The sequence below is a fragment of the Marmota monax genome, unplaced genomic scaffold, assembly GCF_021218885.2.
Source record: "Marmota monax isolate L192 unplaced genomic scaffold, Marmota_monax_Labrador192_F-V1.1 WCK01_AAM20220418_F8-fsc00015, whole genome shotgun sequence".
Classification (NCBI taxonomy): domain Eukaryota; kingdom Metazoa; phylum Chordata; class Mammalia; order Rodentia; family Sciuridae; genus Marmota; species Marmota monax.
Genome location: NW_026692194.1, coordinates 5,172,034 through 5,195,465, shown reverse-complemented (window position 1 = coordinate 5,195,465; position 23,432 = coordinate 5,172,034). Strand labels below are relative to the sequence as shown.

The window sequence follows — 23,432 nt, the reverse complement described above, 5'->3', positions numbered from 1 at the left end:
AGATGGCGCCTGGCAGTTTGCCAGGAGGAGTGGTTTGTGAGGCAACGCCACGGAGCCATTAAGATGGTGGAGATTCCTTATGGCTGATTGCTGTATCTGGATGATGCTAATTTAGTCAAGCTGTGTATAATCAGGTATATATACCTCTGCTGTTCCACAATAAAGCGGCTCCCGCTACCTTGGGTGCCTGCTACCTTGAGTTCCCGCTCAGTTCCTGCTGAGTTCCTCCATAATAAAGCAGTTCCCGCTTCAACCTTCAAGTTACTTGTCACCTCCCTGTTATTTTGCCCAGCTGGACTGCAGCACCCAACCACTCTGTTTGTAGGGCCATTCTCATTATTTATCCCAATACTGAATAACTAAAATGAACTACAGAAATAAGTGAGTGTTGAGACTAAGATCACAATTGTTATCTGTAATACTCATTTGCAAATTGTTTTTATCAAATATGATTGATCTTATTGATGTGATTCAAACATCATAAATGAGAAAATATAAAAGCATCCAGGTAAGTAAAATGTCAATTTTATCTATTTTATATGTTGCAATAATATGAAAATTTTAACCTTGAGAAAAAAAGTATTTTGCTATTTTAAAAAAGTCTTAAAAAATAACTATATCATGTATCCTCAAACAGAAATGGCAGAAGGCAAAAATACGAAAAATTTTTATGAAGCTGATAAATATTTATGTCCTTCCCCACCAAACAGTGGCCTGATTTTTCTCTCCTTAGCCTTCATCTTACCAACTTTTCCCTTGACTTTCCTAGTCTAAAAAGTAAACTCTTGTTTTTCAATTTGATATAATGAAAGAGGGTCTATGGAAGCAAAGGAAGGACTAAATTTAATTCAGGTTTCATATTCTGAGGTGGCATAATACAGTAGGTAGAAGGAATACAAACTCTGAAGTCTGTCATCCTGGGTTCAAATCCTAACTCTGCCACTAATCTTAAACCTTGGGTAAATTACTTAGCATCACCATGCCTCACTTTCTTCATGTATAAAATGGAAATATTAAGAGAAACCACCTTATAAGGTTGTTTTAATGAATGTGTTAATGCATGTAAAGAGTTTGAATATGCTAATACTCATCAGTGTTAGCTGTTACAATTATTATTTACCTCAGATTTTCTGCATTATTTCAGTACTTTTATGGGATGCTAGTAGTTACACATTTATGGCAGATATGTGAGCACAAGCTGCATCTTGTGCTAAAATATCTGCCATAAATGTGTAACTCTTCTTGGAAATTTGAACTTTGCTGCATGGCAGCATATTGAAACTAATGACTTCACATTTTAGCAATAACTCTTTGCATTATTTTTTAATGGTTGCTACAGGGATAACAATACATCCTTTTTTTTTTCACAATCTACTGAGGGTTAATATTATCCTACTTCAAATAAAATGTAGAGAACTATCAATCTACTTTCCTGAACTTTATGCTATAACTTGGAGTGTATCTGCACATACTACAAACCTTAAAATATAATATGATCCAGTGAACTTCTATTCTTCCCCCTCAACCCCACCCCCACCACTTATTGTTAACATCCGCATATCAGAAGAACATTCCGCCTTTGGTTTTTTGGGGATTGACTTATTTCACTTAGCATAATAGTCTTCAATTCCATCCAGTTACTGGCAAATGTTGTAATTTAATTTTTCTTTATGGCTGAGTAATATTCACTGAATTAGACAAAGGGGTATGAAAGGAAGGAAGGGGGGAATGGAAAGAGGAAAGGTAGTAGAATGAATCAGACATAACTTTCCTATGTTCTTATATAAAACATGACCAGTGTAACTCCACATCATGTATAACCACAAAAATGGGAAGTTACACTCCATTTATGTAGGATATGTCAAAATACATTTTACTGTCATGTATAGCTAAAAAGAACAAATAAAAAATTTTTAGAAAATACAATATGATCATTTGTACCTTAAATAGTCATTTTTTTAAAGAAATAGGGAGAATTAAATATATTTACCCATATATATTTTAGGATTATTTACAATTGTTTACATTGTTTACAATTTCTGGCGCTCTTTATTCCTCCAGAAGATCCAAGTTTCCATCTGGTATCATTTTATTTCAGCCTGAAGAAACTACCATTTCTTTTTTTTTTTTTTTTTTAAGAGAGAGAGAGAGAGAGAGAGAGAGAGAGAGAGAAAATTTTTTAATATTTACTTTTCAGGTTTTGGTGGACACAACATTTTTATTTTATTTTTTTATATGGTGCTGAGGCTGGAACCCAGCGACCCGCGCATGCCAGGCAAGCACGTTACCGCTTGAACCACATCCCCAGCCTAGAAACTACCATTACTTGTAGTTTAGGTCTACTGGCAACAAAATCTCATTTTCTTTATTAGTGTTATTCACTCTTTCCAAGTACTGACAGCACTTTAATTTCTGCCTTTTATGGTCACTCTCCAATATCTTGAGAGTTGTGGGTTTTTTGTATTTTGTCCAGAATTTATATTTTGTTTGTTTTTTTACAGGATTAGTTTGATCCAAGCTATTCCACCATTACTAGAAGTGGCTCACTTTAAGGTACCTTAAGTTTCAAATATCCAAATATTATTCTTGGACATATGGCCAGAAGATGACATATGGATTAGAAATACTTTAAAATGATATATTCAAACTTAGAGTTGTTACCCATATTATTCCATTAGCTAATTCAAATGATATTGGGTTATAATTCAGCAACCTAAATTATTTCAGCATTGTTTCTCTTTCCCACATAAAGTAAGTTCACTTTATTTCCTCCTACATTGACTTAACAAGGATCATCTACCTAGAAACATAACCATGTACTTGGTTGTTTCTTTTACTAGAGTTTTGCTTCATTTTTTCTTTGTTTGCTTATTTGTTAAATAAACCAAGGGAACCAACTCCAGTTAACTTTAGTAGAAAAGCTATTTATCGAAAGAAAATCAGATAAGTCACAGATTCAATGGAATCCTAGATAATCAGGCTCCAGAAGAAACCAAAGGAGTCAAAGCATGGTAAAAATCCTAAACCAGAGGTTGTGGTCATTGCTCAACGGTAGAGTTCTTGCCTACACATGTGAGGCACTGGTTCGATCCTCAGCACCACAAAAAAAAAATACAATAAATAAAGTAAAAATTAAAAAAAAAAAACAATTCTTGTGATAAATTTAAAAGTAAAAAACCATAAACCATAAACTCAAGTCCATATTCCTTAGAACCCTGAAAATTCATGCTCACTTCCCACCCCACTACTGCTGGGTTCTCAGCTACTCCAGAGCTGCTTCAGCCAATCTAACTAATCTATAACATATATCATTTCCTTAAGAGTCAGTGTCCTGGGCAGGACTATCTGATTGGCTCAAAGTCTAAGAAGGGCAGACAGAGCCTACTTCATCAGACATGATATTTCACCTCCTTCATATAAGGACGTGCAACTATAAACTATCTTTAATATGTTATTATTAACTATAAGATGGAAAGTATGAGTTACTGGCAAGAGAGCAAACATCAGGGCAGAAATCATACAATATGAACATTTCATAAAAATAACATCAATATAGTTCAGGGCTTCTAGTTATTTTGGAGTTAAAAGTTATACCCAACTCAAAATCTGATGTACATCTCAGAGATGCTCTGTACATCAGATTTTGAGTTGGGTATAACTTTTAACTTCAAAATAGTTAAAAGCAGGGAAGAACCACTTCAGTTAGAAAAGGATTTTTACTTTTTATAAATATTCATTACTAGATTCCTTCAAATAAGTGGCTCCCTCATTACAATTAAAATAAGATTAGATTTATTTTTAAAAAACTGTTTTCTTCTACTTTCTGAATCAGAACACAGGTTTTAACTGACCTATTACACTTACACCAGAACATGATTATACTATGATTCCTGCATTTTAAGATGCTTGCCCTCACAGAATTAACAGCACTAAATTACAATATTTGAATAGACATGAAATAATTTCTCTCTTACAACTACTAAAATCAAGCTTATAGAAATTACCAGAGGTACCAATAATAAACAAGAAGGAAAAAAATGTTTGGTACTAGGGATTACACCAAGAAGAACTTTACCACTGAGCCACATCCCTAGCCCTTTTTGTTTGTTTGTTTGTTTATTTATTTATTTATTTATTTATTTATTTATTATTTTGAAACAGGTCTTACTAAGCTGCTTAGGGCCTCACTAAGTTGCTAAGGCTGGTCTTGAGCTTGCAATTCTTCTTTCTCAGCCTTCCTAACTACTGGGATTATAGGTGTGAACCACTGAGCCTACCTCAGGAAAAACTGTGAAAAGACTGAAATTTAACAAAGTGTTTTGGCTACCTTGTCCAATCTGTCTGTCATTGACTTGACTATTTTACAACTCTGTAGAGAGACTAGTTAACTTCCTGGAAATTGATGGTAATACAAATGATTCCTACCCCTGGAAATGCAAATTGTGAACTGTAGAAAGTAGTGATTATTGTTCAGTGGATATTCATCAGTTATGCCAGTTTTGTATTCAATATTCCTTAACTATAAATGTGTAGTACTTCAACTGGCAATAATATTATTAATTAATAAACTAAGTAAAAAATTTGACATAAGTTCATTTTAAATTTGTGTGAGAATCAGTATCATATTCACTTCTAAAATTTATCATTTAACAATATTCTGCATAGTAAAGGGCTAAAACAAAAAGATACAGTTACATAGATGCCACCAGTAATTCTATAACACAATCTTAAAAATCATTGCAAAAGTAGGCAGCCTAGCTACCCACTGTAACTAAATGAACTTAGGATCATTGATCCAATAATTATTTCCCAAAATTATTATTATTAGAAATTTATTGTTCTCTATTACAGTCTCTCTGTATGCATATGTGTGTGTGTGTGTGTGTGTATATATATATATATATATATATATATATAAAGCAATTTATATATTTATATACATATAAAGCAATTCCGATAACAGATGTGTGGGGATTCTCCACAGATAGACACTAAGCAATTCGATAGCAGATACCAACTGGGTATCATGTAATTTAACTTAGTATTGACCCTATCTACCTACAGATACCATCAGATCCCCACAGGTTAAGAGCTCAGTCCTACAGGTCTACACCATTCCACTTCTACTGCTAATTACAAGCCCCAGATTGTGACCTATGCTTCTGGCTAAATAACTATAAATCGAGGTTGAGACAACTCTCTCCTTGGGTTCCATCAATTTACTTTTTATTAGTTTATTGTAAATAATATTATAGAGAATACAGATGAGAGAGATGTACAGGGCAAGGCATGTGGGAAGGGGCACAGAATTTCCATGCTTTCTCCAAATGCTCCACTCTCCAAGAACCTCTATGTGTTCAGCTATCCAGAAGCTCTCCATTTGGAGAAACATTTTGAAATTTCGATATGAGGACATGATTGATTACATCACTGGCTATGGGTGATCAACTCAACCTTTAGCCCATCTCCCTTCCCTGGAGGTTGGGAGACACAGTTGAAAGTTCCAACCCTCTAATAATATGGCTGGTTCCTCTGGCAATCACCTAGCCCTCACCCACTGCATTCTGAGAAAATCCAGGAGACTCCAGTCATCTCATTAGTACATAAAAAGAAACATCACACTGAAGATTTCAAGGGTTTTGGGGGCTGTATGCCAGGCACCAGGGGCTGAGATCAATTTTATATTTTTATACTATAATATCACATATAGATTAAATAACTATTAGTTAATAGCTTTCTAAGAGTCAACTTATAATAATAAAATCATACTTTCATAGCCAGAAAAGATGATGTTCTTTTAATATTCACTGTAAGTTCCACAATTCAGTTTCAAACTTTCTTAAAGTAATTTAAATAATACTAGCCAAAATGCTTTTTTTAAAAATCATTTCACAATGAGTTCTAGTCAGCATGGTAACTTAATTCATTTTAGATGCATATTTCAAGTTTTTATATTTAATCCTACCTACAGAGTAATTTCCAAAGTGATGTTTCCTGCAGTCAAAACCCAGACTTTATGTCTCTAGAGTAATCTTGCCTTATGGTAGTTTTAGCTTCAGTAAGTCTATATCATCTTCCCAGAGTAGTTCTGGCTGGCCTGGGCTTGTTGTAAATAGTTGGTTCTGTCAGACAGCTTTTTAAATGTCAACACCCTTAACAATTTACACAATGTACAAGGAAAGTATTGTGCTTTAAAATAAAGATGTGTTTTCTCTAGTGAAATAAAATTTATCGTATAGGAAAGTCTGCTTAAGGAAATAGGAGAGTTTCACGTTCTCTAGAAAAGAATTGAGAAGGTATCTCATTTCACTTTTCCCTTCCTTTATCCCATTTCAAACATGACCCAAAGATTAAATGTTTTATGTATGACATTTAAAAGTAACATATTATTAAAGGATGCAAACCTACAAAATCTAATAGTCATATAAAACTGGGAGATTCCCAAAAACTATTTTGTATATTTAATATCTGAAAAGAATCAAATAATTTTATGTTAAATACAAGTTTTCCAAGCTCCCCAGTCTATCTCCTCTAAAATTTTAAACAAACATACTTGATATGAATAATAGCATTTTATCCAAATACCAAATATTATACTGAGTATTTGAACAGCAAATACAAACAGCCCTAATCCCAATCATAGACTATGTTGTGAAATGTTAATGTATTTAAATTTTTTAATTATACATGGAATTAACTTAAGTACTGCACTTTAAACAATTAGATATTAATATTTCATTCACATTAAATAGAAAGAACATATAAACAAGGGATAACCAATAAAGGAAATTTTCAAAGGCAAACTAGGAAATCTAGTTTAAGCTTTTGAAAGTGATAACTACAAAAAGTCTACACTATATTCACAGAAGTGCTGAATAGCTCTTTTAAGGAAAATACTAAATAATAATGCTGTAAGAACAGAAATACAAAAAGAAAATACTGAGTTATATTTATACTTCTTAATCAAGCCAAATTAATAAAGTGGACTTATTTAATAGTCATTCACTAAATAATTTTAGTAAATAATGTATTAAATCACTGAAAAATCTTGTCCCGGTTTTATAATAATTTTCAACATTATCATTACTTAAAATAAATTTAAATAAATATCACCATATTGGTGTTTGCAAATAATGCAGAAAGCAAATCACTTAGCTCATAATCCCTAGATATAGTAGGGCACTGTTCTGGCAGGATGAAGAACAGGATGCAGATACAAATTGCCAACTATAGCCACAGTAACCACTTGAGAAAACTGCCCTTTTTACCAGTTCTACAACAAAGGGACCCACAGGATATTCCAGACAAAAATATATGTGTTTTAAACATGATAATTCTTTCCCATTGTGCCCTACACATACATCTGAGTAGGCTGGGAATGGACACCTGACATAGACTAGAGGTTGGTAAGCAAAATATGAGAAATCAGATAGGAAAAAATGGCAGAGGTCATCTCCCAGACCCAGTTAACTCTGCTTAAGAAACTATGGGTACATTCAGGCAGTTAAGAGCAATAAGAAAAGCAGAACTATTTAAAAAAGAAGTCACTGATAGTTTTTAAAAGTCACTAAAATAAGATCTGTGAACTCCTGAAACTGGGAGAATAAGATAACCCAGAACCCATGACTTCTTGCCAAAAATGTATAACCTGAATTTAATCATGAGAAATATCACATAAACCCAAATTGAAGGGCATTCCATACAACTAGCCTAAAAATCAAGACAATGTCATGAAAGACAAAGAGGAGCTGCTCCAAATTATATAAGATTAAATAGAAATGACATCTAAATTCAGTGTTTGATCCTCTACTGGAGAAAAAAAATGTCATGGAACATTATTGAAAAAACTGGCAGAATGTGAACACGAGAGTATATGAGACAATAGTATATGCACATCAATGTCAAATTTTCTGAATTTACAACTGGTGGTTATATAAAAGAATGCCTTTGTTCTTAAGAAATAGCACTGAAGATAAAAAAGGGTTGCAGGGCATGATGTCTGCCACTTACACTCAAGTATTTCAGAAAAAAAATAACTTGGGAAAAGTGAGATGATGAGAAAGGTGTGGTAAACCAATTGTGACAGGATGTTAACAATTAATAAATCTAGTTGAAGGAGACTTAAAAGCTCTTTTTACAATTCTTACAAAATGCTTCAGTAAATCTGAAACTATTTCAGGATAAAAAGTTTGGGAGGAAAAAAAATAAAAATAAAAGCTGAGCATGCAAGAAAGAAAGCACTCCTATTTACCAAAAAAGAGAGAAGTAAAACCAGAATGGAAGGCATATGAAGCTATGTTAGAAGAGGAAAGGTCCTGTTCAAGGAAGGATAAACCAGGAGGAGCCCAGCAAACAATCTGTTAAATTGGGGAAACAACTAGAAGACTGAGGAGGACAAGGTCTTTAGAATTCTGTGGAGAGGAGAGAGCTTCAGAGAGAGAAAACCAGAAAACTTCAGATGGTTCCCTTGAGAATTCAGTTAGGTAGTGACAGCACATGCACACAAGAAAACCATGAGGCCCAGAAAAGAACAATCTGAAAAAATTACAGATACCAATGATTATAGATAATAATGCTTGGCACACAAAAGGGGCTGAGAATGATACCTATTCCCAACAGCTCCACAGACAAACTTCTTGATTCAGTCACTGGGTAGAATACACAAAAAAGGCCTGGCTCAGGCATGGAGAATTACTAGTCCTATACTAAGAACTACTCAGATCCTGCCTAATAAATCTTAAAAGCAACTATATATAACTGTACTCAGTATGTTTAAAAACTGTAGTAGACATGAAAGACAGAAAAAAAAAAAGACACAAGTCAAACTTCTGCAGATAAAAACTACAAAATGTGACGTGAAAAACACATTGAATAGAATTAACAGCGTATTTGATATTGCAAAAGAAAAGATTAATAGCCTTGAAGATAGAGAAATAGAAACTTTACAAAAGAAACCTAGAAATAAAAAGAGAATTCAAAAGTAAACAGAGCATCAGTGGGCTAACTTCAGTTGGCCTACTACAAATATACTTGAATCCCCAAAACAATGGCAGGATGGGAGGCAGATAGAAAAAAAATATTTGAAGAAATTATGTCCAAAATTGGGCATTTTTTTGGACATACTTACATGGACCCACAGGTCCAAGAAGCTCAATGAATTCCAAGCACAAGAAACATGAAAAAGGGTATACCCATTATTACTCAATAACACAAACTGATAGCAAATCATCATCAAATTACTCAAACCAGTGATAAAGTGAAAATGTTAATAAAAAGATCCAAAGAGAAACAGACACTTGAGTACAAAAGAAGAAAGACAGGGATTATAGCAGATTTCTCATAAGAAATAAGGCAAATTTAAAAATCTTCAATGTAGAGGGGGAAAAAAATTATCAACCTACAATTCTGTGTACCCTGTGAAAATATCTTTGAAAAACCAAAAAAAAAAAAAAAGACTTTTCAGATACACAAAAGCTGATTTTTTTTATCATCCAGTTCACACTACATACAAGAAATATTTTTAAAAAGGAAGTATTTTAAGCAGAAAAAAATCATTCCATATTGAAATATGAATCTATAGAAAAAGTTAAATTATTAAAAATGTTAACTACATAAATATTAAGATATTTTCCTAATTACTTAAAGCCCTTTAATTTGTTTAAATGAAAAGAATAACAATGTATTATGGAACTTATACTTTAAACCCAAGTAAATGTACCACAACCACAGAACAATGGTTGGAACGGGAAAATGAAAACAAATTATTGGTAGGCTCTTATACTAAACATGATACCACTTCAAAGTAGAATTTTGGTATATGCTATGAACCCTAAAGCAATCATAAAAATAAGTAAATAATTATTACTAAGGAGCCAATAAAGGTGATAAAATGTCATTATAAAAAAATTCATATAATCAAAAAGGAAGAAAGGGATAAAAAATAGGACAAATATAATTTTCCTATGTTCATCTAGGAATACACCACCACTGAAACTACACATCATGTACAACCACAAGAATAAGATCCTAATTAGAATAAGTTATACTCCATGTAAGTATGTCCAAAAAAAAATTTTTTTAAATACCAATATGACAGATTTAAATCTAACATTGAAAATTTGAATGGTATCTGCAAACATGGTAATTTTTCTTTTAAGGCAGATGACTCATGAGTGACTTTATTTTTTTTTTCTCAAATTTGCTCAGTTCAATCATAAATGAAAAAGATCTATGGCTTTTCTCTTTTATTTTCAACAAAATATACATAAAAGAATAGTCATATGAATACGTATGTTGTAAATGTCAAACACACATTTTAAAATATTTTTAAATACCCACAAACATATACAGTTTAAGAAGCAGATTACCAATACTCCAGTTACCCCAGTGCACTTGCCACACCAACAACCACCATCCTGAATTTTGAATTAATCATTCCCATGATCTTATTTATGGTTTTAAATATGAAGTCCTGAACAATAGTATTTGCTACAGTCTTAGCCTATTTGTACTGCTATAACAGAATACCTGAGACTGGGTACATTATAAAGTGGAAAGCTTTATTTAGCTAATAGTTTTGGATTTTGAAAGTCCAAGATTGGGTAACCCCCATCTGGTGAGGGCTTCATGCTGTGTCATAACAATGGCATCACATGGCAGGAGTGCAAGCAAGAGCTGTGCAGCAAATATGGATGCAGTATTAATCATAATCTCAAAAGGCACAGTTCCAATATCTTAAACTCAAATGTTGAAACCTCAAAAGATCAAAATCCTTAAAGTAAAAAATCACAATCTCAAAAGATTAAAACCCTAAATGTTGAAATCCTGAAAGCCAAAATCCTGAAAACTGCAATTCCCACTGGCGAGGGGGAAAAGGCTATATTTGGGGTTGTGTCTTTTGGTATTAAGATTGGCACCACAATAACTAGCTGAGCAAATTTTTATTTTGTATGCTATCACAAAGGTAAAACCATAGCAAAATAAGTCAATTCAAACAATATTCTCCAAATGACATTTAAGATCAGCTATTTTTGTACTAATGTACACTGATGTCAATTTAATAGAACAAAAATCTGAAGAAAAAGAGATAACAATCTATGGAAACATTTTACCAACATTTAATGAACAGGTCAGTTCTTTTGTCTTACAATCCTTCTACAACCTGAAATTTTTCTTTATGTTGTTCATCACAAGTTGTAACAATATATTTATTTTTATGACTGTCAAGAGTCTAACTGGATTCTCCTTCCTCGGGGTCACCATTGCACATGCAGTCCCTTTGAACTGAGATCTCTACAAATTTTCTTTCATAAATGCAGATGTACTAAAAGGACATCTCTTCATTTATTAAGGAAATTTCAACATTTTCTACACACACATAATGCTTACACACAAAGCCAATGTGATAATGCACTTTCACAGAGTCAAATTTGCAAAAAAAATACATAAAATAAAATAGAATTCTCTACATAATTTACATTTTCAGTATTGGAAATGATAAAAAGATGAATTACATAGCATAGCAAATTGTAGAAAAATAATGCTTATTAGTAGTGTGGTAATTGTATATTTTAAAAAATGATTCAAATTCATTTATAAAATGAATTTATTAGACAGTTTACTCAGGGGTCAAGCATGGTTATTAAGAATAAAATAAAGAAAAGGACAGAGATGATCTGTTCTTCACGAACATTATGACCCACTGGGATTTTTTTACTTTCTCATAAGACTTAGGTTATCCATCACAATAGTTCATGTGACTGTAGTTATAAAATTACATGTGCATAATTACCAACCATAGTGATATATGTTTATACATTTCACTTTTTGACCTATTTATGAATACAGCTTGCCTGCTCTTCACTGTATCAGAACTTTCATTAGTTATACCTGGGTATTTTTGCTATGTAGCCTATTATATTGTGTAAAGTGGCCTAATGATGTTCTATTGTGTTGTTTCTTGAATAATTTCTCTTCTTAAAATGTAAATAAACATCTCATGTAAAATTTTACCTATTTTTCCAGATTATATTTTCAAGATTTTGACCTTTTGGGATTTTAGACTTTAGGGACTTCGATCTTTCAGGACTTCAACATTCAAGACTATGACTTTTAGGATTGTGTCTTTCGGGATTATGGCTGAAACAAAAGAGAACAAACACATGTGACAGTCTCACTGTATAACAGTTCATTCTCAAAGTAACTAATCCAGCCCCCTCGAACCTAAAACACTCCCAAGAGATAGACATTAATCCCTTCTGAAGGTAGTGCCCCCATGACCTAATTATCTGCCACTAGGTCCAACCTCTTAAAAGTCCTATCAATTTTCAATACTGTTACACTGAGAAACAAAAAATTTCAAATCACATGCAAATCACAGCATTTACACAATTTTTTATAAAAATTGAATTATATTGTATATATTCTATGTGATTTGCTTTTTTCACTGAACATTGCATTCTTTTTATATTCATCCATATGAGTATATATTGCTATGGTCCATTCATTTTCATATATTTATTCATCCTGGACACCTGGGTTATTTCCAGAGTTTTGCTCTTAGAAACAGTATGTATGAATGTTTTGTACATTTCTTCATTTAAATGGATAGCTATTGGAGTATAATTGCCACATTATGTTTCCAGACTTTTTGGTTACTCCATGATATTACTTCCAGGGTAAACTAGGCTTTTAGAGACCAAGAAAAGTACTCAAGGTCACAAAGTGACGTAGTAGAGTTAAGATCAACAAATCTTACTCCTTCCACTTAAAAGAAAAAAACCTCAAGTGTTGGGTAGCTCATACACCTAGAAACATGTAATTATCAAAAACAATTCTGGGGTCAGGTGCAGTGGGGCACTCCTGTAATCCCAGTGGCTCTGGAGGCTGAGGATCACAAGTTCAAAGCCAGCCTCAGCAACTTAGTGAGACCTTGTCTCTAAGTAAAATATAAAAAAGGGCTAGGGATGTCGCTCAGTGGTTTGAGTGTCCCTGGGTGCAATCCCCAGTACAAAAGAAAAGAAAAGAAAATCCTGAGGCTGAGGGTGTAGTTCAGTGGTAGAGCATTTATTTAGCATGAGTGAGGCCCTGGGTTCAATCCCCAGTACCACAAACAAACAAAAAACCCTGAGGAATGATGCTCTCTCTTCCTTTATTCAAAGTTTAAAAAGAGAACCTAGCAACTAACTACACTCAATTCTACCTTTTGTATACTCAAAGCAACTTGATTACATAATCACATGACTTTTGGGGGTAAGGGTATTGGGTATTGAACCCAAGGCCTCACACATGCTATACAAGTGTTCTACCACTGGGTTATATATTCATCCTTTTTATTTTGAGACAGGTTCTCATCAAGTTGTCCAGGCTGGTCTCCAACTTATGACCTCCTGCCTCAGCTGGGAATTTAGGCAGACATCACTACTCTGGTTATAACATAAAATATCTCATACATCACCATTCCTGAAAATTCTAGTCAAATATATTGTAATTGTATTTGCAGTATTACATATACTAAAGTTGGGATGATACAGAGATTAGCATAGGCCTTGTACAAGGATGACATGCAAATTTGTAAAGTGTTCCATATATACATATATATATATGTGTGTGTGTGTGTGTATGTGTGTGTGTGTGTGTGTGTATGTATAAGCTAAATATACTGGGCTATGTATAAATTGTGACTATATAAAATATTAAAAAATAGTAATAAAGTAGTTCTCAATTTGGTTACAATTTTAAATTAAATTAGAAGCACTTTTATTTTTGCCATGGCTAAATATGATTTTGGAATTACTATGTTTAAGACTCACTGAAGTGAATGTGATAATCATTTTTAAAATACTACATATTTTGAAATTTACATTTAGAAATTACTTGAGAATACTTTCAAAAATATTCTGCATCTCATCTAAACCAATCAAATAATTTCCAAGATAACATTATTCTTAAGTTTAAAAAAAGAGTACAAAGCCAAACTTTCTTTTAAATAATTTAATTATTTAATCCTATAGTCTGTCATTTAAAAAATATGTATAATAATTTGGGCTCTCCTTTATTTCACAAATCTTAATCTTGCTTTTTAAATGATCCTATTTTTAATAATGTTCTATTATCTAATATGACTGATTATAATTACATGGATGCTATGATGAAGCCGGCATACTTCTAAAAATGTAGTTACTCAGACCAATAGCAGAGGCATCTTTACATCACTTTCTAAGTATTATTTGGCTACTTTCAATGAATGAAAATCAGATTATAACAAACAAAATACAATTAAGTGTTTAATTGTACTTCATTAAAGAAAACATTAAAATGAGTGATTTTTAATTAGACACATAACAACTTTACACATTCTAAAGATAAAATTAACATGAGGTTAAATAATTTTATACTATAAGAGCATATGATCTTATGAGCCCCAAAATGCCTAGGATATCAAAAGCCAACATTCTATTTTAGGAATTTAAAATTTAATGCTCTCTTAGTATTTCTGCTGAATGTTGTTAAAATTATTTCAAATATTTTCTGCAACTTAAATTAAGTATTACCTTAATAATGCTGAACTGAGAAAAAAATTTTAATAGCTCCAAATCTAGCATAATGATTTAATGCTCTACTATTTGCCACCTTGACAACAACAAAAAACTGTACTCCAAATTGAGAAATACACCTCAAGATTCAAACTCAAAAAGAAATTAGAGGACATCTTATGCTACTTGACATTAGTTATTACTTCTCCAAGTAGAGTACACAGCTTTATAATCACTGTAATTGGAAATATTCTGATACACCTACCTGACCAAAAATCGTCTCTTGCATTGTATTATATTGCCTGTGAAGGGTAACTTAAAATCAGTGCTAATGTGTTCCTTAATCTGATTTACAAGGCCAACTAATTGGAAGGAAAACAAGGCCAGGAGCTACTAGACAAAGTGACTCTGATTCTGTATTTAGATTGAGTGAAGTTATAGGGGCTTACATATTTGTGGCTTTCTTGTAGTATGGGAATGTCCTGCTGTAAGGATGGCAGTGAGAATTTGGTATGAAAACTCTCCCTTTTAAAATTCACTGTAAATCAAGGACAAAAATCATGAGATTTTAGGCACAACAACAACATGGAAAACCTCTTTCTCTTAGCAGGTGGCAGAAGAATTCATTTTAAGAGGATAATGAGAGAAATTTTGGGTACATGCTCAGAGTGGGCTTCGAGAATAATGCACACCTGCTTTATACAACCAAAGGATAGCAATCTGTTTTGCTACTCAGAGACAGTCAGGAAAGGGATAGCTAGAGGGAACATGCTATATGCTATATCATTATAGACATGCAGGCACTCCATAAACAACATTTAATAAGGAATTAAAAGCAAGTCACATATTTTTCAATGCAAACTGCATAATGAAATATTTATTTCAATTATGGTCAATCTTGAGCTTAGGAATTTAAAAAATTTTTACTCCTTATTAACAAAAAATAAAATTACATGTTAAATGACAAACCAACTCATTTTTAGCAATTATACTTTTTTCCTTTGCTAAATACACAGAGAAAAGTATGATTGTGAGGTACAAGAAGTCTAATGAAATTAATTTATCATTTCTAATTTGAATATCTGATTTTAAAATTCTCAGAAACTCAGTATCTTTAAGTTTGATATCGATTTACTAATGGAATACCATATCTTTTATCATATTCCTTACTTTGTAAGTCATTTATCATTTTTGGTCCACTTTCTTCCACTTTATTACAAATAAAGCAATGGAAATAACATTATCATAACTTTAATATTTTTAAATAATATTTAAAGGTATTAAAAGTTTTAATACACTCATTTTAATCTTAATGTTTTAATAATCTCTCTTACAAATGAATTTTATCATTTTTCCAGCAGTTTTAAAAGATTCTTTTAAATGAGTAATAAGGTATTCACTAAATTTTAAAAATAAAGTCTTTTTATTTCTGATAGAAAATAAACTGATCTTGGGCTGAGTATGTAGCTCAGCATTAGAGTGCTTGCCTAGCATGCATGAGGTCCTGGGTTCGATCCCCAACACTGCAAAAACAAACAAACCAAAACCAAAAAATAAATTGAGCTTATTTGATTGGCTGATTTTACCAATTCGGTTATATGGCAATGTTTTGACCTAAACTGAAAATTCAATGAGCAAATGAGCCACCTAAAAGTTTTGACACAAACATACTTAATGCAAATGATAAAATAAAAGCATTTTTCATCACAAATTGTTTAGAAAGAAGATACTGAAATAACATTTCAGTTTTTTTCTAACATTTTCAGAGGATATTAATTAAGGAAACTAGATAAAAGAGAAACTATACAACTGAAGAAAAATTATGGTAAAGCTTTGAATGACTATTGAACAGTAAATCCTTTTGCAAGTTAGGTGGTTTTCAGTTATTTGCTTTCAACCAAATTGAGGAAATCTTGAAACAAGTTACCAATTGATAGATAAATGAAAACAATTTTTGATGATAGTTCACCTTGTCTTTGTTACAAATGACATGGAAGGCAGAAAAAAAAAACAAAAAAAAAACTCCATCTTCTCATTTGGGTGTGTTGGGAGTCAGCCTGGCTCCAAAGACTAACTTCCCCATCCCCTGAGAAGAGCCGTCCAATGGTGAGCCCTTCTGGCTCACATGATCCTTACTCACCAATCAGACTAGCCCTGCTGACTCACATGATCCTTACCCACCAATCAGACTAGCCCTGCTGGCTCACATGATCCTTACCCACCAATCAGACTAGCCCTGCTGGCTCACATGATCCTTACCCACCAACCAGACTAGCCCTGCTGGCTCACATGATCCTTACCCACCAACCAGACTAGCCCTGCTGGCTCACATGATCCTTACCCACCAACCAGACTAGCCCTGCTGGCTCACATGATCCTTACCCACCAACCAGACTAGCCCTGCTGGCTCACATGATCCTTACCCACCAACCAGACTAGCCCTGCTGGCTCACATGATCCTTACCCACCAACCAGACTAGCCCTGCTGGCTCACATGATCCTTACCCACCAATCAGTCTAGCCCTGCTGGCTCACATGATTCTGGGTAAGGATCAGAAAACACCTCATGCCAACTGTCAAACTGTTCAACCATTAAACTGTCATAACTGTCAAACCACCCCCAGCTCTATAAATATGCAGAGCTGTTCCTCAATAAACGGGCATTTTCTCCGACGACGAACCTTGATCCTTCTTTCAGGGTAAATAAGGTTTCTAAACACTTATTAATAACTCTGATTACCACAAGTAAGTCTGAGGCTGAATTCAGACTCATTCTAACCATTCATAATATTCATCCATAGGAGCTGGGGATGTGGCTCAAGCGGTAGCACGATCGCCTGGCATGTGTGCGGCCCAGGTTCGATCCTCAGCACCACATACAAACAAAGATGTTGTGTCCGCCGAAAACTAAAAAATAAATATTAAAAATTTCTCTCTCTCTCTCTCTCTTAAAAAAAATAATAAAAAATTAAAAAAAAACATAATATTCATCCAGAAATACAAACTAAATGGGAGCAAAGGAGAGGGCCCCATCTTTTAAGGGATATGTTTCCATTAAAATTTTAATTTTTAACAATCATTTACCTAAATTTATAATGTTACTAATAACTGTAATGACAGAAAGTTTTAATACACTTAGTCATAAGTGACAAATGAAAAATATAACAGTTCTATCTATATTCATATTTCTGTAAAAAATATACTGTGATCATTAAAAACCTTTAAGCATTAAAATAACCTAAAAATATATATGTATATGCTATATATACATATATTGTTTTTAATGCGCATACATACATATATAAACCTCAACTTTTGACTGTCAAAAAAAAGTTATTTACCTATTTTTTGAATGGATGATGGTAAGTATCAAATTGCTAGGACATTTACATTCCATCAGATGCATTTTGAAGAGAGATACAGGAGTTTTGTTGTAAGTCAGTATTTATTATACATTGTTAATTACCTTTATGACTAGATAAACATGACACATTTTAGATGTTAAAATGTGTGAGAGTATGAGTTTTACAAAAAAAAAATTATGTGTAAGATCTTAGTTTTGTAAACATGGCTAAAGACTTGGACAAGTCACAACCTTTGAAATTGAGTTTCCTAAACTATATATATATATATTTTTTTTTTTAAATGTTTATTTTTTAGTTTTCAGCGGACACATCTTTGTTTGTATGTGGTGCTGAGGATTGAACCCGGGCCGCACGCATGCCAGGCGAGCGCACTACCGCTTGAGCCACATCCCCAGCCAGAGTTTCCTAAACTATAAAATGAGGATATTATTCATTTTACTTCAAGATTAAAATGTTAAAATTATATATATCAAATGTAGAATATATTATATAATAATATAGAAATATATTATATAATAATATAGAAAATGTATCTTGGAGGCTATTCATTCTACTTCAGAATTTTATATATGTATGAAATACATATAGAATAGAATAGATTATGTTATATATAATTACATACAAACTATAAAACAATACAATTGTAAATTACATGACAACCTACATAAGGAAATATTAAATTTATGAGAGTCTGGAAATTTAACACCTCCCAATTTTGAGTCATTTTTACATAAAATTAACAGACCAACAAAGATACCATATGACAGATCAAAGCTATTAAGACATGAAAATCTGATTCTGATGTACTTGCAGAAACTATAAATTAACTTGAACATATAAATAATGAAATTCTTCATGTGCCACAGTTAAGATTAAACTTAGCCAAATATGGGAGGGTATTCAATTTGGGAGCTAAGATATTAAAATGTTCAATTAAAGTAACAGGGGAATATAAGGAATTCTATGGAGAATCATTCTTTACACACTCTTACCTTTAGAGGATACTTGATTTGCAAATTGTTGCCTTCATAATAAGTATTTGGTAACATAAATGTTAAATCCAGCAGCAAAGTCATGAAAGTAGGAAGAGAAACACACCCATTTTCTATGCCTATTATATACCCCATCTACAGTTACCAACAGTTCCATTTAGATGGAACCAAATATATTCCCCAGGCAAAAGAAGCATACAATAAACCTGTCATCTTAGAACAAAAAGATAATTTCAGTAAGTATATATTTCATAATCTAATAATCAGTTAAAATATATATTTCATAATTCTACCTAAAGATTTAAGCTTGATCACTTAGCTAAATAATTTGGTAAACAAGCTAATAATAAGCTATTTACAGCAAAACTGAACATATAGTTGTCTCTTAGTGACTGAATGGAATTAGTTTCAGGAGACAGACACAGACATACACACATACACAAACACATACACACACATACACGCACAGTGCCAAAATCCTAGGATGCTCATATCCCTTATACAAAATGGAATGTACTTGTACATAACATACACACATCCTCCTCTATACCTTAATCATCTCTAGTATACTTATAATACCTAACACAATTTAAATGCTATGTAAACAGTTGTTACACTGTTTTGTTAAAGGAATCATGACAAGGAAAAAATGTCTGTACATGTTCATTATAGACTCAATTCTTTTTCCAAATACTTAAGATCCATGGTTGAGTGAATCCACAGAAACAGAACCTTCAGGTACAGAGGGCTGAATAATGTTTTATTCTAATATCAAACTGAGAAATTTCTGATATTCTCAGTATTTCACCAATTTCCCCAATACAATTTGCATTTACAAAAATTCTGCTTAGCTAGATAATTTTGAAACCAGTTAGGTTCATTAAGCAAGATTAGTCTCCCAGCTTCCACAATGACAATTTTAAAGACATTTTTGCTTGTACCTATTGTCAGAGAGACAGCATATTTTGTTCTATGAGGCACATAGATGTAGAAGACATAATTCCTTTACACAAGGAAATTATTAGTTTAATACATGATACAGAAAAGTTAAAAATATTGTGAAGTAAATAACCACTAGATTCTATAAAATTTATAATTATCTAGTATTTCACCATTTTACTATATTTGCTTTATGTATATTTCATTTTTGGACATAACTATTAGTGTGCATCCATTAATCTATCATATGTTTAATGATTTCAAAGAAAGCTGTAGACTTACATATACTTCACTGCCTAAACTCTTTAATATACATATAACTAGGGTTTAAACATTTTATGGTGTTAGATAAAATTTATATAACATGAAATGCATGAATCTTAAGTGTACCATTTGCAGATTTTGACAAACACATACACCTCTGAAAATGAAACCCCTATCCAGTCAATTCCCATGCAACTCTCACACCCAGAGGGAACTACAGATAGTACTTTTTCCTACCATAGATTAGTTTTGCAAATAATCATTTTTAAATTTAAAACAGTGATAATCAGGCTAAGGAACCACAAGACTTCATGTAGATGGACAAATGAAGTAAATATAGCAAAATGCTTAACAACTGTAGAATAGGTGGTGAGCATATGGTTATCAATTTATCTCTTAGTTCTAAATCTACCTTTCTTTGCCCTGCTTTGTGCCATCCTACAAACATTTCTCCTTGGCCAGCTCCAGGGCAATGGAGTGATGCTGCCAGGTAAAAGAAGCAGGGAGATACTTTCCTTCCAAATTCTGGAACTCCATTATAACTCCATTATTATTATTATTCAGCACAGGAACCCCAAAGCCATGCTGAGAAGACAAGCTCCAGCAGTAGCCTCAGGCCCCAGTCTCCTCAAAGACAGAGGGCACTTCTATACATCATGTAAACATGGACATGACCTTTTTGAAGAGGGGCCCTATCCTAGTCTTTCTTCCTCATCCTAGAAGTCACAGCTGCTCTTTATCACCTCTTTTATTCATACTTCCTTTTTATCCTCTTCTGTAGTTGGCCATCCCACCTAATCTAGTTTAAAATTTATCATGACTTTCCAATAACTCAAACTACTATAAAGAGTATTCACTGTTTAGCTTTTCTGAATGCTTGAAAAATGTTGGGAAAGAGGAAGAGAAAGGAAGATTTTCAAAAAACGTAGGGTGGAGGTTGCAGGTCAGTGGTAAAAGCTCATGCTTAGCACGCACCCAAGGATTGGCCCTGCATTCAATTCCCAGCACCAGAGAGAGAGAGAGAGAGAGAGAAAGAGAGAGAAATAAAAGAAAGGAAGAAAGGAAGGAAGGAAGGCAAAATGGTAATAATTAATGAAGCAGAACAGTGGATTCAGAAAATTATATTACCTTTATTTTGTGTATGCTTGAATTTTTTTCCATGAAGGCGTCACAAAGGTCAAAGTATTTGAAAAGCGCCTGGTGGAATGAATTTTAATAGGCAGAAATGTAGGATAAGATTGCAGTTGAGGAAAAAGCACACATAAAATATGGAGGCAGAAAAGTAGAGTATATTTTCAGGCAATAGCAGGTAGTTTGACTAAAGTTCAATGTGTGTAATGGCAATGAATATGTTTAGAGAATTTTTCTCCTCTCCTTTTTAAACAAAAATTATGGGGAGCGGGGAGGATAGTGATGTTTTGGACTGAGCTCCTGCACTAGACCCTAACTGATCAAACCCACTTATTCTAAACAACAATCAAACTGAAACTTTAAGGAAGCAGACAGATTCCAAAACAGACGAGTTTTTCCTGAAAACAGGAGATTTCAGTCTATGAATCAGACTAATAACCCTTACAAAAAAGTAAGTTCTTCATCTAACCAGTCATTTCTACCCTACAGTTTGAAATCTGGTAATCTCATCCACAACCAACATCATAGAACTGGAGCAAGTCATGTTATTTGTTTCAAAGAGGGTTATACTTCCGTACACAGTAGGAAATACTGTAAAACAATAGAAATAATGCTTATTAGAAAAATCAAGTGGACCTAATAAGTAGTTTAGACATACCCCTGAAATACCAGACTAGAAACAAATTTGGGAATTTTTAAAACAGAGGTAGCATTTGAAGTGATACAACTCATGAATGAGTTCACTTAAGGATTAAGTGTGTAGACAGAGAAGAAAACAGGCACTCCAAAGTTAAGAGATCAGAGCTTTAAAAAAAAAAAAAAAAAAAAAAAACCTTGGAAGGACTGAGAAAGGGCAATCAGTAACACAAGAGGAAAATCAGAAAAGTATGTTATCTGAAAACTGAATGAATACAGTGATTCAAAGAGGAGACATGTAAATATGATAAATGCTATTGAAGGATCACCTAGGAAAGCACGGCTTTATATTTCTTTCCCCCGAATAGTAAATCTTTCAAAAATGAAATGGAGAAAAATAGAAAGATATCACTTGGCACTCATTTACCAGCGATAAAACTCAGAAGTTATACCAATGTTATCCAATAAAGATATTTTATTCATTTTGTTGGGAATACTATGGCAGAGCAGCACACCTTCCTTTCAATATCCACACCAAACAAGCTTTCAGACAGCCCTGAATGTCTTATGGGCAGCTTTACTTTTAAATAAAAACCTACCTCTTAAATGTTCTAACAGCTGATATTCTACCTGAAACAACTAGTGTCTCCCATTCAGCTGCCACTCTTTCCTCAAATATGCAGATTTGGCATAATTTTAAGGGATAAAGTGATGTAAAGTGCATCTAGTTGCTAAAGAGAGGATGGGTGAAAGTGTCAACGTTCAAGGAGGGCAAAGAAAGATCCGTGGAATGCAAGTTGCTGGGAAGAGGGGCTCACCTCCCACAAAGACTCAATAAATATTTTTGATTTAACTTTGGAAGAGCTACGTTTTATAGCGGAGATAGGGCGCAAACTCTAAGACACTATTCACTCCAGAATACGGTAGCATTTCCACCCGCGAGCTTCAGGGTACCCTCTGGGTGTAGCTGCACCCCAGAGAAAGCAATACTGGATGGCGCACAGCAGCATTCTGGGCGCTAAAGTAAAAAGAAAATTTCTCATTTTGAGGCCAGGGCTCACCTGACTCCGGAGTGCTGAAAACGTGCAGTCCTAAGTCGCCTGGGAGGGGGCGTCCCCACAAACTTTCTCCTCGTCACCGGACGCCACCCAAGGTACAGGACTCCCAGCAAAGTGAGGGAGGACCGAGGAGGGCGCGGTGTTCGCTCTAGGTCTCGGGGGTCTGGGAGCCTTAGCTTTCACAGTTCGCTCAGGTACTCCCGCCTCGTCGCCTAGCAACCTGCGAAGCTATCTGGTCTTCCCGACATTTCCAACGCCCCCGCCCCTCCGGAGCGTGTACAATGTTTTTAAAAGGTTTTGTTTCCGGGTCGAGCCGGCTTTACGCAGCGGAAGGCCTCTGTACCGCCCACGTTTAGCCTCAGCAGGGGCTAAGGTCTCAGTAGCGCGCGTGTGGGTGTTGTCGCTAAGAGTCTGTCTCTCCTCCTTCCAGTCACACACGCCTTCCCTCCCGCCAATTGTAGAGTGCCACAGGCCGTCTTTTCCCCTCCGGAGGTCAAACCCTCCGCTCATAAT

At 33.7% G+C, this 23,432-nt stretch overlaps 1 protein-coding gene and 1 pseudogene across 17 annotated transcripts in view; one reads left to right on the top strand and one right to left on the bottom strand.

Moving 5' to 3' along the window:
- The window catches only part of Wdpcp (WD repeat containing planar cell polarity effector), a 527,720-nt gene that overhangs the window by 333,562 nt on the left and 170,726 nt on the right, over positions 1-23,432 (bottom strand). For 3 of the 17 annotated variants that reach the window (XR_009224964.1, XM_046423079.2, XM_058572775.1), the window contains exon 1: positions 22,923-23,429. The exons of 10 other annotated variants lie outside the window; for them this stretch is intronic. The gene's annotated coding sequence lies outside the window, so the exon portion shown is untranslated. Of the gene's footprint in view, positions 1-12,046; positions 12,139-22,922 lie in introns of all 17 variants that reach the window. 4 more of the 17 variants (XM_058572752.1, XR_009224962.1, XM_058572763.1 and 1 more) reach the window with 4 other exon arrangements.
- Positions 13,492-13,592, top strand: LOC124080164 (U6 spliceosomal RNA; annotated as a pseudogene).